The 12,131-nt window shown below is 35.4% G+C and overlaps 1 protein-coding gene across 5 annotated transcripts in view; it reads right to left on the reverse strand.

The window, feature by feature from the left end:
- LOC132692166 (bifunctional heparan sulfate N-deacetylase/N-sulfotransferase 4) overlaps positions 1–12,131 on the reverse strand; it is a 411,890-nt gene that overhangs the window by 96,933 nt on the left and 302,826 nt on the right. The gene's annotated exons all lie outside the window — the stretch shown is intronic.

Raw genomic sequence — 12,131 nt, forward strand, 5'->3', positions numbered from 1 at the left:
CATTGAATTCTATGCTAAATACAAGAAATATAAAAACTAACATGGAGCTTTTGCCTTTCAGGAACTCATAATCTTATAGAACTCTGATTCTATCATAGACATAGTAAATACTTTGGCATGTGGTGTGTGGGTGATATTCATTCTGAATTTTGAATACTGAAAGCTTGGGGAGAAGATAGGAAGAGAACATGGTCTTTCCTTAGATAGTTATAGAAAAACAGTGTCACTTGAGCAAGTGCCCAAAGATGAAAGAGTCTGTGTGTTTATCTGTGTGTGTGTGTGTGTGTGTGTGTGTGTGTGTAATGTTAAAGACAACCAGAAAGGTAAGTCTGAACTATAAAGTAATGAGCCTTTACTATGAACTAAGGGATTTGGAAAAAATTCTATTTAAATAGTGTAGATAAGGAAGCTCTTTGAGAATGGAGGGGCATGATCTGTTCTATGTTTCTGGAAGAAGGATCTAGTGACAACACATTCAGATGAAGTAAAAGTGGGGAGGAAATGAATTGCAATGGTGCATTTTAAAGGGAACATGGGTGTCCAAGCTAGGTTGAATTTTGGTGGTCCAATTTCATTTCATTTCATTTCATTTCATTTCATTTCATTTCATTTCATTTCATTTCATTTTATTAGTGTTTATTTATTATTGAGAGACAGAGAAAGAAAGAGCATGAGCATGGGAGGGGTAGAGAGAGGAGGAGACACAGAATCTGAAGGAGGCTCCAGGCTCTGAGCTGTCAGCACAGAGCCCGATGCGGGGCTCTAACTCATAACCCATGAGATCATGACTTGAGCCAAAGTCGGACGCTTAACCAACTGAGCCACCCAGGTGACCCATGGTGGTCCAATTTTAAAAGCCATGGGGCAAATGTCATATAAGACACAGTGATGATTTGAAGGGTAAAGGAAAAGCCAAATTAAGGTTTTTTCCTTGGTTTTGGTTCAAAGCAGCTCAATTCACTTTTTATGAAACATACACTTTACTATGAAATGCTTGCCCTGGGTAAACAATTGAGTCTAAAGGAAAACAGGTATATATTTAAAATAAGAAAATGAAAAAGTTGTTGAAGAATGACATTAGATTGCAAGGTATATGATATAGATCTGCAGTTTTCTAATTTCTCCTCCTTTATATTTCTCCCTTTAAATGCTTTTCTGCTTTATAACACACCTTATAGGATTGAATCTCATCAATGAGGTTATAAATGAGAGTGTATAGTATTATATGAAAGTTGATTGAATCAATAAGCAGAACACAAAAGTGTTGACAATTGCCATTAATATTTTCCATTATATGGCACACAGCATAAGAAAAGAATTCAGTTTGGCATAATAAGCAAGCAGTGAATGGATCAAATATCTATAGTGCCTAAGTCACATGTCACACTCAGCTCAGAAGATGGACCCTAAATACTTTGCTTCATTTTCCATCATTTTCCTTTCATAGACTGACTCTCATTGTATAGCCAAATCTACCTCTCTTTCATCAAGACTATGTGTTTTCTAACATCTATTACAATAAATGACTCTGTAGAAAGACTGAATTATGAAATCAATGCTATAGAATGAGCTAGAGTCTTTTGCTAGGCACTGGGGAAAACTAATTTCTTGCTGTGTGCAGAAGAAAAATACTTTCCCAGGAGCTTATACTTTCAATATAAGGCAAAGTTGGAAATGTCCAGTAACAAAACTACTTGGAAGCTGCCTATGAGCAGGTAGCTACTGTTATTTTGACAGATCACTGGGGGTCATGTACTGGGAAAAGCCTTAGTTCTCTTGGCTTAGTTCCATGTTGCCCAGTGAATCCTTGCAAAGTGTCCAGGTATCATCAGGTAGCCAAGTGTGGATACATTGGGTATGAGATACAGATGAACTTCCTCATCAGAGAAATATAGGGTCAAGTGTGTTCAAACCTTTTTATCTGTTAAGTAGAACTCGTATGACTGATATTTAGAGAAGCACTCCTGATTTATAAGAAAGGAAAACCAATCTGTTATACTCCCATTACTCTTCCGTGATTCATATGGAGGTTTTGTAATAGTCTAATCCCATGATTTGCAAATAACAAAATCAACAATATATGAATCCTCATATCTGTACTAATCATGGTGCTAGTCCTCATTTACTATCCCCATATAACATTTTATTCCAAACTTGGGGCCTACAACACTAGATAAGTATGTAAATGTCCTAGAAAGAAAGAGATGAAAAGTGAAATCATGAAGAAAATTGAAATATCAAACAACTATATCTCCTCAGGAAAAAAAAAACATTTCAATTTTGACAGGTAGTAAAATGAATTGTAGAACTTTCATGAAAAACCAGAAGGTAAAAAGCAATTGATTTAGTGAGTAGGAAGGAAGGGGCAGTAAAAGGATTTTATTATATTTATTGATTTCTAGGGGCTCAATGTTATACTGCTCATAAGGTCATCTTATCACACTGACAACCAGAGCTCAATCAAAATAGTAAATCACACTAGATAATTATGAGTTTATACTTTTTCAATCTAAATGATAACACAAAATGAAAAGTAATTCCCTAGAAACTCTTTTTCTGTTATCAAGAAGCTTGCTGAACTGGAAACCTTCATACTTTACTGCCTAGAGCTTAAAACCCACTTCACAGAGATTTGGTCAACTAAAAAGTGAACTAAACATACCTATAAACGATCACAAAAATTAACAAAATTTAAAAGATTTGCTAATATGAATGAAGGAAGCATTTGAAACTATAGGAAGAGAAATAAAATGGCAGAATAAACTAATTCACATATGGTTTTTATTATTTATTAAAACAATGTCTTTATAGGATCTAAGATTTCTATGACATTGCAAAATGATATCACAGATATTTACAATTAAACTTGATTAAATTTTCCCAGTTACATTAAATTCCTAGTTGATTGGGAAATGAGATAATGTGGTAATTTACAGACTATATAAAAATAGGGTCACCAGTTTTCAATAACTGGAATAAAATAAAATGTATTTAGCATTAAACTTTCAATAGTAGATGAAATGATCTCATTTAATTTTTTCTTTGTTCCTACTGATCATATCTGCTTGCAGTTGCTAAGTACATAATATTTATGAAGTGTTTTCACATTTGTCTAATGAGATCCTCATAAGCACCCTGTGAGGTGGCCTAGATGTTATTATCAAATGTGGAAACTGAGGCTCAGGGAAGGCAAATGACTTGTTCATGTTCCTAAATGTCAGAGCTAAAATTATAATCAAGTCTTCTAAATTCACAGATTTTACATTTGCTTTTCTACTAAGTTGTTACTACTGTGAGCTCCCACTCCAACCCCAGTTAATGATTGGAAGTACTTTATAGACAGAGAATTGATTCTAATACATATTTCTGAACTGTAACTCCTATCTACTCTATTTTCATTTGGAGAGGTTATAAAGCAAAATTCTACCTTTCCCAAACTTCTCTGCAGCTCTCATTTGTTATGCACTCAGGCAATTATTGCACTCAGCCAATTAGAAGTGCTCAGGACATATTTTAGAAGGCAGTAGATGGGCAAATGCTGAAGTGTGGTAGCTCCTGGCTCCTATTATTGACACTAAGGTCTTGAAAATAGGAGACTTTTCTGAGGCAGTATTTGGTGCCCATTTGCAGGGCAGCAGTAGAAACTTATGCTTCTGCCAGAGCTCCAGTGGCAGCTTTGGAAGTGGTCATTTCTCTAGGGAAACAGTTTTGTCTGGCTTTGTGAGTCCTTTGAGAGGAACAGCCTAGACTCTGCTTCATCAGCCTTTCTAAAGTTTTTGGAAGCACTTAAATTGCTAAGTAAAAACTCCCCCTGTTTAAAATAACTTCAAGTGGCTTCTGCTTCTAGCATGGAAACCTTACTGATACGGGTAGTTCCCGCTCCTTTATAATAAGTATGAAAAGTTTAAGGAGTTCAGATGAGATGTCAGTGGTTTGAATTCTAGGAAAACAGAGGAGGAAGAGATTGCTAATGCAGTGCCCAATATTTCTTCAAGAAAACTCATTGATATATGGCAAACACCTATTTGTCTAGTTGGATACTATCATGTAATATATATGACTACTTAATTTTATGTACTCGTCAGCCAGTGGTAATGATAGAGAAAATAAATATGAGACTAGTTTACTTAAATAATAAATACCCCAAGTTTTTAACACAGGACAACATGTGGTGAAACCATGTAAAGTAGGGAACATAAAGAAGGAGAACAAATTCTCTTGAAAGACCATTGCTCCAATGGATTAATCTTGATGAACACAAACACCTCTGTGTCAGCATTCATTGCAATATCCCTTTGTAGGATAACTACATACTAATGAATGGGCAAAGAGATCTGTAGGCATTACATGCAAAGACAGAAAGAACCATGGGTAAGCTTGAGCATTACCCTGGTGCTATCATTTATGGTCAGTCAATGCAGATACTTTTTTAGAAGACCTGATATACCATAGGGAGCCAGAGGAAAAAAGGAGAAAAAAAGGGCTCTTGGAGGTCAGGAGATCCCTGGATCCTCCACAGATATTTGGACAGAAACCTGAAGAATGGATGAAGGTCTTGATACAAGGATGATGAAGAGCCAGAAAAATGGTATTTTTCCTATTATTATCTCCTTATATTTGCATTTCAGGAGATATTGCTTGTGAAACCAGCCCACAATACATTTAGGGTGGTTTTAAGCACTTTTTTTTAAGTGTTTATTTATTTTTGAGAGAGAGAGAGACAGAGCGCAAGTAGGGGAGAGGCAGAGAGAGAGAGAGATACGGAATCTGAAGCAGTCTCCAGGCTCTGAGCTGTCAGCACAGTGCCAGATGCGGGGCTCGAACTCAAGGACCTTCAGATCATGACCTGAGCGTAAGTCAGAAGCTTCACTGAGCCATCCAGGCGCCCCTATTTAGGATAGTTTTATATCTCCAGCGCTTAGCAGCATGCCTGGTACATTGATGGTGTTTAACAAATATTTTTTAAAGGAAGTGATAAATTTAAAATGTTATTAAATAAATTTAATCATTTTATATTTAATAAATGAATATAAAAGGAAAATAAATAAAATAATGATTGCATAAATGAATAAATTCACTTACTTGAGTAACGATATAATGCATTAAACAGTATCCTGTTGAACATAAAGTACTGATTTGTACTCGGATATACATGACTTCTAGGGAGCGACACTAGTGCTAAAGAAAATAGATCTCATTATCTATTTTTCCTTTTAATAAGGACTTGGAATCATATTGTCAACTTTGAGAATGACCCTAGGATTATTGATTTTCCACTGTGTTTTGGGAACTGAAATTGTCTTCTGTTTTCATAAGTGATAAAAGCAATGACTGTGTGACCCTAGAAATTGGCTGGGTCAGTCCTGACACTTTTTGGACTGAAGCCTAGTAAATGGTGACAAATGTCTGGGGAGCTCTGTGTTACAAATGGATTTTTCTTTTGAAAAAGAAATAGCATAGCAATGGTGTTGCTTCTACAGTGTGAACTTTCCGATCCTAAGTAGAGTTATTTTGGGCAATTGAGACTCATCCTCCTTTAATATTCTTGATCCTGCTGAAGGTCTACTTTGCTGCCTAAAGGAAACTAACAGAAAAACTAAGTAAGTCTTCATTAACACTGTACAAAATGTAGTTGATTAGGCATTTGCATTGTTAATTTTTTGTGGTTAGAACTCTTAATTTATTGACAATCAACATGTTCAATACATTTTGGTTTGTTAATTTTCTTTTATTCAATACATATTTATTATGTACATGATGTATTAGAAATCATTTGAGGTGCTGAAAATATATCAGTCAACAAAACAGACAGAAATCCTTGCCATCAAGAAGTGTACATTTTAATAAGATGAGATCAAGATTACACAAAATAAGCAGGCAAATTGTATAATATATCAGAAGATGCTAAGGGCTATGGAGAAAAATAAAGCAGAGAAAAGGGGGGGGGTTGAATGAATATGGGTTGCAATATTAAACAGATTATTTAGGAAGGATTCCCAGAGAAGGTAGTATTTTGAATCAAGATCTGAAGTTGTGAGGGATTAAGCCATACAGATAACTTGAGGAAGATCATTCCAGGCAGAGGTGACAGTACATACATTGCTCTGTAGTTAAAAGCACTTCAGGTGTTTTTTTAGGAAGAATAAGAATTCTTTTTTTGTTTGTTTTTTTGTTTAGAGCAGAATTAGCAAAGGGGGAGAGTCGTCGTAAGAGACGCTATCAAGAGGCAGGGTTGCTGCAAATAGTCTTACAAGGTATTTACTGAACAACTCCAGGGGACACTATTCACATTGATTATGTTTTCGTGGAAGCTATATAAGGCAGCATTGCTGAAAAGAAGGAATGGGTGTGGATCATTTGGGTGCCTATATACTACTATCAGGATGTTGGTATTACCCCAAGTGAGATAAGGAGCTACTGGAAAGTTTTTGCGTACATAGATGATATAATATAGCCTACCATTACAAAAATTCTTCTGAATGCTGGCAGCTGACTAAAAGGAAGTAAGGCAGAAACTAGTATCCTGTTAATAGGTTATTGAAACAATCTAATAACAGCTTGGATCAGGATGGGGACAATGTAGTTAGTGAGAAATGATTTTAGATCTGTATATATTGTGGAGCCACAGGATTCAATGACTGATTGAATAGAAAACATGAGATAAATGCTCAATTAGAAGGATAGAATCTCCATCAAGTGATACTGGGAAGTTAAAAAAATTAAACAGGTTTTGGGGAAAGAGAGGACATATATTTGACATTAGACATCCAATTCGATATGTCAGTTAGGAAGTCAAATAAACCAGTTTAACATTCAGAGGAGAGTTCAGCTAGAGATCTAAATTTGAAGAGTTATCAATATATAAATTTCATTTAGAGCCATAAGACTCATTAATATCATCAACAGAATTAATGCATAAATAGAGAAGTCTAAGGATAGATCTTACGGGGGGGGGGGAGGGGGTGGTTAACATTACAAAGAGAAGAGAAGAAATCCAGAAAATATACTGAGAAAGAGTATTTCAAGTGAGATGGGAGGAATGCCAGGAATCTACAACAAAATAGGAGCCAATTGAAGAAAGTGTTTGATAAAAGAGTCTGAACAACATGTATAGAGCTGATAACAGATGAAGTTAAATGAGAAAATAAGAATTGCCCGTTGGTTTAAAATATTAAATATTGGATGTGCATTGGTGAACTGGACAAGAGTTCTGATGGAGAAGCGGAGGGAAAGCATATCAGAATGGATTTAAGAGAGAATGGGAAGAGCTGCAACAGGGACAAGTGAGTATTAAAACTATTTCAAGAATTTTGGCTAAAATGGAGAGTCTAGAAATGGTGCTGTAGCTGCAGGATGCAGCAAACATAAGCACAGGTTTATCTAAAGATGGGAGTAAGAGCAGTATGTTTGTACACAGAGGGAAATGATTTAGGAAAGAGGAGAGAATTTCTGGAATAATGCTCTTGAACCATTGGAAAAGGGTGAGATTGAGTGCAAAAGGAAGGAATTTGGTCTTTGCATTTCTAGTTCTTTTATTCATTGTTTCAAGACAGAAGCCAAGATTGTGTGCTTCTGTCACAGAATATCAGCCCACAATTTATATTTATGTCATTATTAACACAGTTTATGTTAACTGGCATCAATATATCCAAAAGCTTTTACTAAATAATTATGGCCACATGAGTAACTGTCTATAAAAATTATTATAATTATTAGATTTTTCTGTAGGCACATTAAAATTATACCTATTATTATGTTTTCATTTCATTATCATCATGTTGAAGTAGCAGTTGTAGGGAGCATGTGGAAGTTCACTTCTAATTGATTGATTTTTCTATACAGTGAAATAAGATCATCAGCTGAGAATGGGGATGGGGGAAGATGTGGGGTAGTTTGCAGAAAGCGAGGATGAAACAGTGGCCTAGAGGAGTAGGATGATGAGTAAACTGAGGAGTTTCAGTGTAACTTCTGAGCAGCATTGAGGGTCTATTGAGGTCTGCGGTTATGGCTTTAAAATGAGAACAGTTAAGTGTTGGTCCCACCACATTCAGTTTCAGGGGTAGAGGCATAGACTAGGTAGAGATTTGGATCCAAACAATGTTGAGGCTTTGCAGGGGAGTATTATGGACCCAGAAGTGCAAAGGATTTCAGAGGGTATTCAAGGGAATGCTTATGATGATGGGCTCTTGAGATAAACTGAATAAGGAGAATAAGGATGAAAACAAGCACCTGAGAACAGTGAAGGGTGACAGAAATGTGGCATGAGGATATCTCATGAAATGCCAGACTGCATTTCAGTAGCTTTCCCTTCATTGTTGCCTCTGCTACATGGCAAAATTTAGTGCTAGATTTAATTTAGTAACAAGAGAAACAGTACCGGATATTAAGTATTTAGAGCTTTTGACAATGCCCTTCACCTGGAAGAAATGATAACATTAAAGAATCTTAGATGTGTTAAGAGTCAGATAGAAACAAGAATAGTATTATCTCTCCATTATTACATCTTTTCTATAGTTACAATAAGCAGAAACATGCAAAAAGAAGATGCTCAAAATAATTTTGGTGAATAAAATCGACACCATTTCACAATATGTTTCACCTGTAATTTTATCTCCAGTAAATAATATACCTGATTTATCTTGTCATATCTTCTCTCCATTCTAAGAACCTCATGAATTTATACACACTACACATTAGTTATTTTTTAAATTTATTATTATTATTATTGTTGTTGTTATTATTATTAAATATGATTGCCTATGTTCATGGAATAAAGCACTGTTTTAGGTGGGATGGGTAGGGGGTGTGTGTGCGTGGATGTGTCTGCATGTGTGTGTACACGAAGTGGACATGTTGAAGAGGGCAACTTGCCCTTTTTAATGAGGCTAGAATGCCTTTGATTTTCTGATGTTGAACACATTTCCAAACCTTTTAGGTGCTTCCACAACTGTATAGTTGATGGGCTAGAATCGTAATTGAAACACATTACTTTGCAGAAATAGATTTGCATAAACTATTACTTTCCCTGAGCCATAGGATATATTTCTAATATTATTTTTGAGTAAAGCTGAGATTTCTCTTAGGAGTCATTTTTCCCCTTAATGTCAACTTAATGCAGTTATAGAAAAATGCTTTAAACATTTTGTGTGGCATGTGCCATCTCTCAGGTTGTCAATTCCCCCGCCCTCCAAATACAGGGTCTTATTTCATTTTTAAAATCCTTCTGTGACATCCTGTGCCTTCTCTAAGAGTTAAAATATTCATATCTGCAATTTTTTCTAATGTTGGGGAACGTTTACCACCATGTGAAAAGGGTTAAATTTCATCAGACAGAAAGTAAATTTATGTTAATAAATGGTACATATATAGTCAAAAACACCTAAATTATGATTGCTTAAATAAATGCCTATAAAAATATTAAGGTATTATATTATTCTGTAGGTATGTAGATGTTTCAAGTTAGAATCATACCAAAATATTATTTCCATTTTGCTATCATCATGTTACAGTGGCATTATATTTGGAAATCAAAGCATTGATACAGTTCTCATCTCAAAACAATCTGGCTTCAAGTATTCTAATTCATCTGTATTATCAATCAGTTTTAACTCTCTCCACTGTTAACATGTTTGGAAACAATTCTCATATTCTCCTATTGCTCAAGTTACTGCAGATACGACTGCAGGGAACTGAGGTGTCAACTATAAAGAGGTAATCACGGTATGATGAAAATGTTCAGCCACTATAGGTAAAGCATGAAAGAAACTATCAAGCTGAAAGAATTTTTCAAATTGAAGAAGGCAAAAAAGAAAAAAAAGAAAAGAAAAATATATGGTAACAAACAATCTTGATGAACTATCCAATTTGAATAAGGAAGACTCAATATAATAGGGAGTTAAGTAAAAAAAAAAATTCTTGAAAATCTTGGCCCTTGAAGATTTAAGAGTCATTTAATCATTAAAAACAAGCATGGTCATTGAAGCAATTTTAATTAAAATCTGTCAGTGAAAGTTCATTGTTCTTATTGACCATTCTAAAAATCTACTCACAAAATTGCTATCTAAAAATTGATTCATAAATAAGCATAAAACCTACTACCAACACTTCTTAAAAAGTTTTGGGCTTCTAGGTTCAGGGTATCCTATATAAATATTCCTTTGGAGGGTCTACAAATTTTAAACAATGGGTCAATTTGAATGTAAGCAAATGTCAAAACATCCAAAGAGGCAAAATGTAATGTAAAGCACTGGGTAGGGAATGGGTTCAAACTTTGTACCAGAAAGACAAAAGTGAAAACAAAAAACAGTGGCTTAAAAAAGAAGAACTTATTATTCTTGAGAAATGGTAAATCTGGAGATAAGCAGTTGGTTCAGAGTTTCAAGAATGCCAGAAGTGTGGTATCTGATTCTCTTGGCCTTTCCTTCATAGTTTTATGATGATGCCTCAATTCCAGTTAATAGGACCAAATAGGCAAAATAAAGGAGCAGAGGCAAAGGGCAGAATGGCAAGCATCAGCTGGATCCAACCTGGTTTCCTGGAGCCTCATATCACTACTTATCGTTATTTCTAAATGCTAGGAATGTGTTAAATGTCTCCTACCTGAAATAAAAGCTGAAAAATCAATCCTTTAGCTAGACATTTTGCTCCACAAGCAAACTTTGGGTTTATTCAATAAGGAAGAATGTAAAAAAAAAAAAATGTGCACTAAGTGTGCATTTAGAAGTGATGACCAAGGACTAAAGACATCTGTACCCTGAGGTGAGAATGTAGAAGTGAGAATTTCCATGCACCATTGCTAAGTAGCTCACTTTCTAATCTTGTCTACAAAAGACATGCAAGAATAATGATCCAGAAGGTTCTAGAAGAGAAACGAATAAGAATATACTAATTCAGAGCATTGAGACATGATAGGAAAATCTGGAAAATTGGTATTTCAAATGGTAGATAGAGTTCTATGCAAAGGTGATCAGTTACTTGGATTTAGGACCCTGGGGCCCTAAGGCCTAGGGTATAAAGTTCCCGTAAATTCTGGTCCCACATGAGCTACTCAGTCTCATCTTCTCTTAATTCCCAACTCAAAGTGTCTTCTGACACCAAATCAATTTCTTCTCCCTTTCTTCAACATTTTATGCTCCTTTTGGAGATTCATAAAGGTAAGAATTATCAGAAATGTATTTTATGTTCTACAAATTTCATATTTCTAAAGACACGGGAGGTTGCCAATAATCACTGATGAATAGGTGTGTGTCAGTTACGGACTCATGCTATATTATTCATCATTATGATTCCAATTTGAGGGGTACTTCGGTGGCTCAATTGGCTGAGAGTCTGACTCTTGATTTCGTCTCAGGCCATAAGCTTGATTTCAGCTCATGGTTCGGTTTGTGGGCTGGCATTCTGTGTCGTGCTCTGATTCTCAGAGCAGATCCTGCTTGGGATTCTCTGCCTGCCTCTCTCCCTGCCCCTCTTCTACTCATGCCTTAACTTTCTCTTAAAAATAAATAAACACTTTGAAAATTAAAGGAAAATGTTTTCATTTTGATATACTTTTCTCTGGATCATTATATATGTGATCCACGGTTTGACAAACTTTTACTCTGAAGAGCTATGTAGTTAATATTTTAGACCTTGCCAGCAACATAATGCTTCTGTCAGACATTTTTGTCTGTTTGTTTGATTTTTACAATGCTTTAAAAATGTAAAGCCAATCCTGAGCACACCAACCATACAAAAATCACTGCAGACCAAATTCCACAGGCAGTAGTTACCAGACACACTGATAGATTGTTGCTGAAGCAATATATATTTTACTAGAAGAGTGGAACATGTTATTTGGGGCATTATCTTGTGGTCTTTTGCATACTGCTCCCTCTGGCTGGGTGCTCCTCTCCTGCCTTCTGTCAGGCAGAATATCTGGTATCTGTCCCCAGCTTGCATATTACATAGCCTTGAAAAAGTCATGTGGTGGTTTTATTGTTATCACCAACCTCTGACTTCGAAAGGAATGATCGTACGTTTCTTGAAGAAATATGGTGAAAATGATGGTAGCCATGATGATGATGATAACAAATATTTTTTGTAATACTTATGTGCCAGACACTTTGCTAAGCATTATACATATATAAACATGT

This window comes from Panthera onca, chromosome B1 (assembly GCF_046562875.1).
Source record: "Panthera onca isolate mPanOnc1 chromosome B1, mPanOnc1 haplotype 2, whole genome shotgun sequence".
NCBI lineage: Eukaryota > Metazoa > Chordata > Mammalia > Carnivora > Felidae > Panthera > Panthera onca.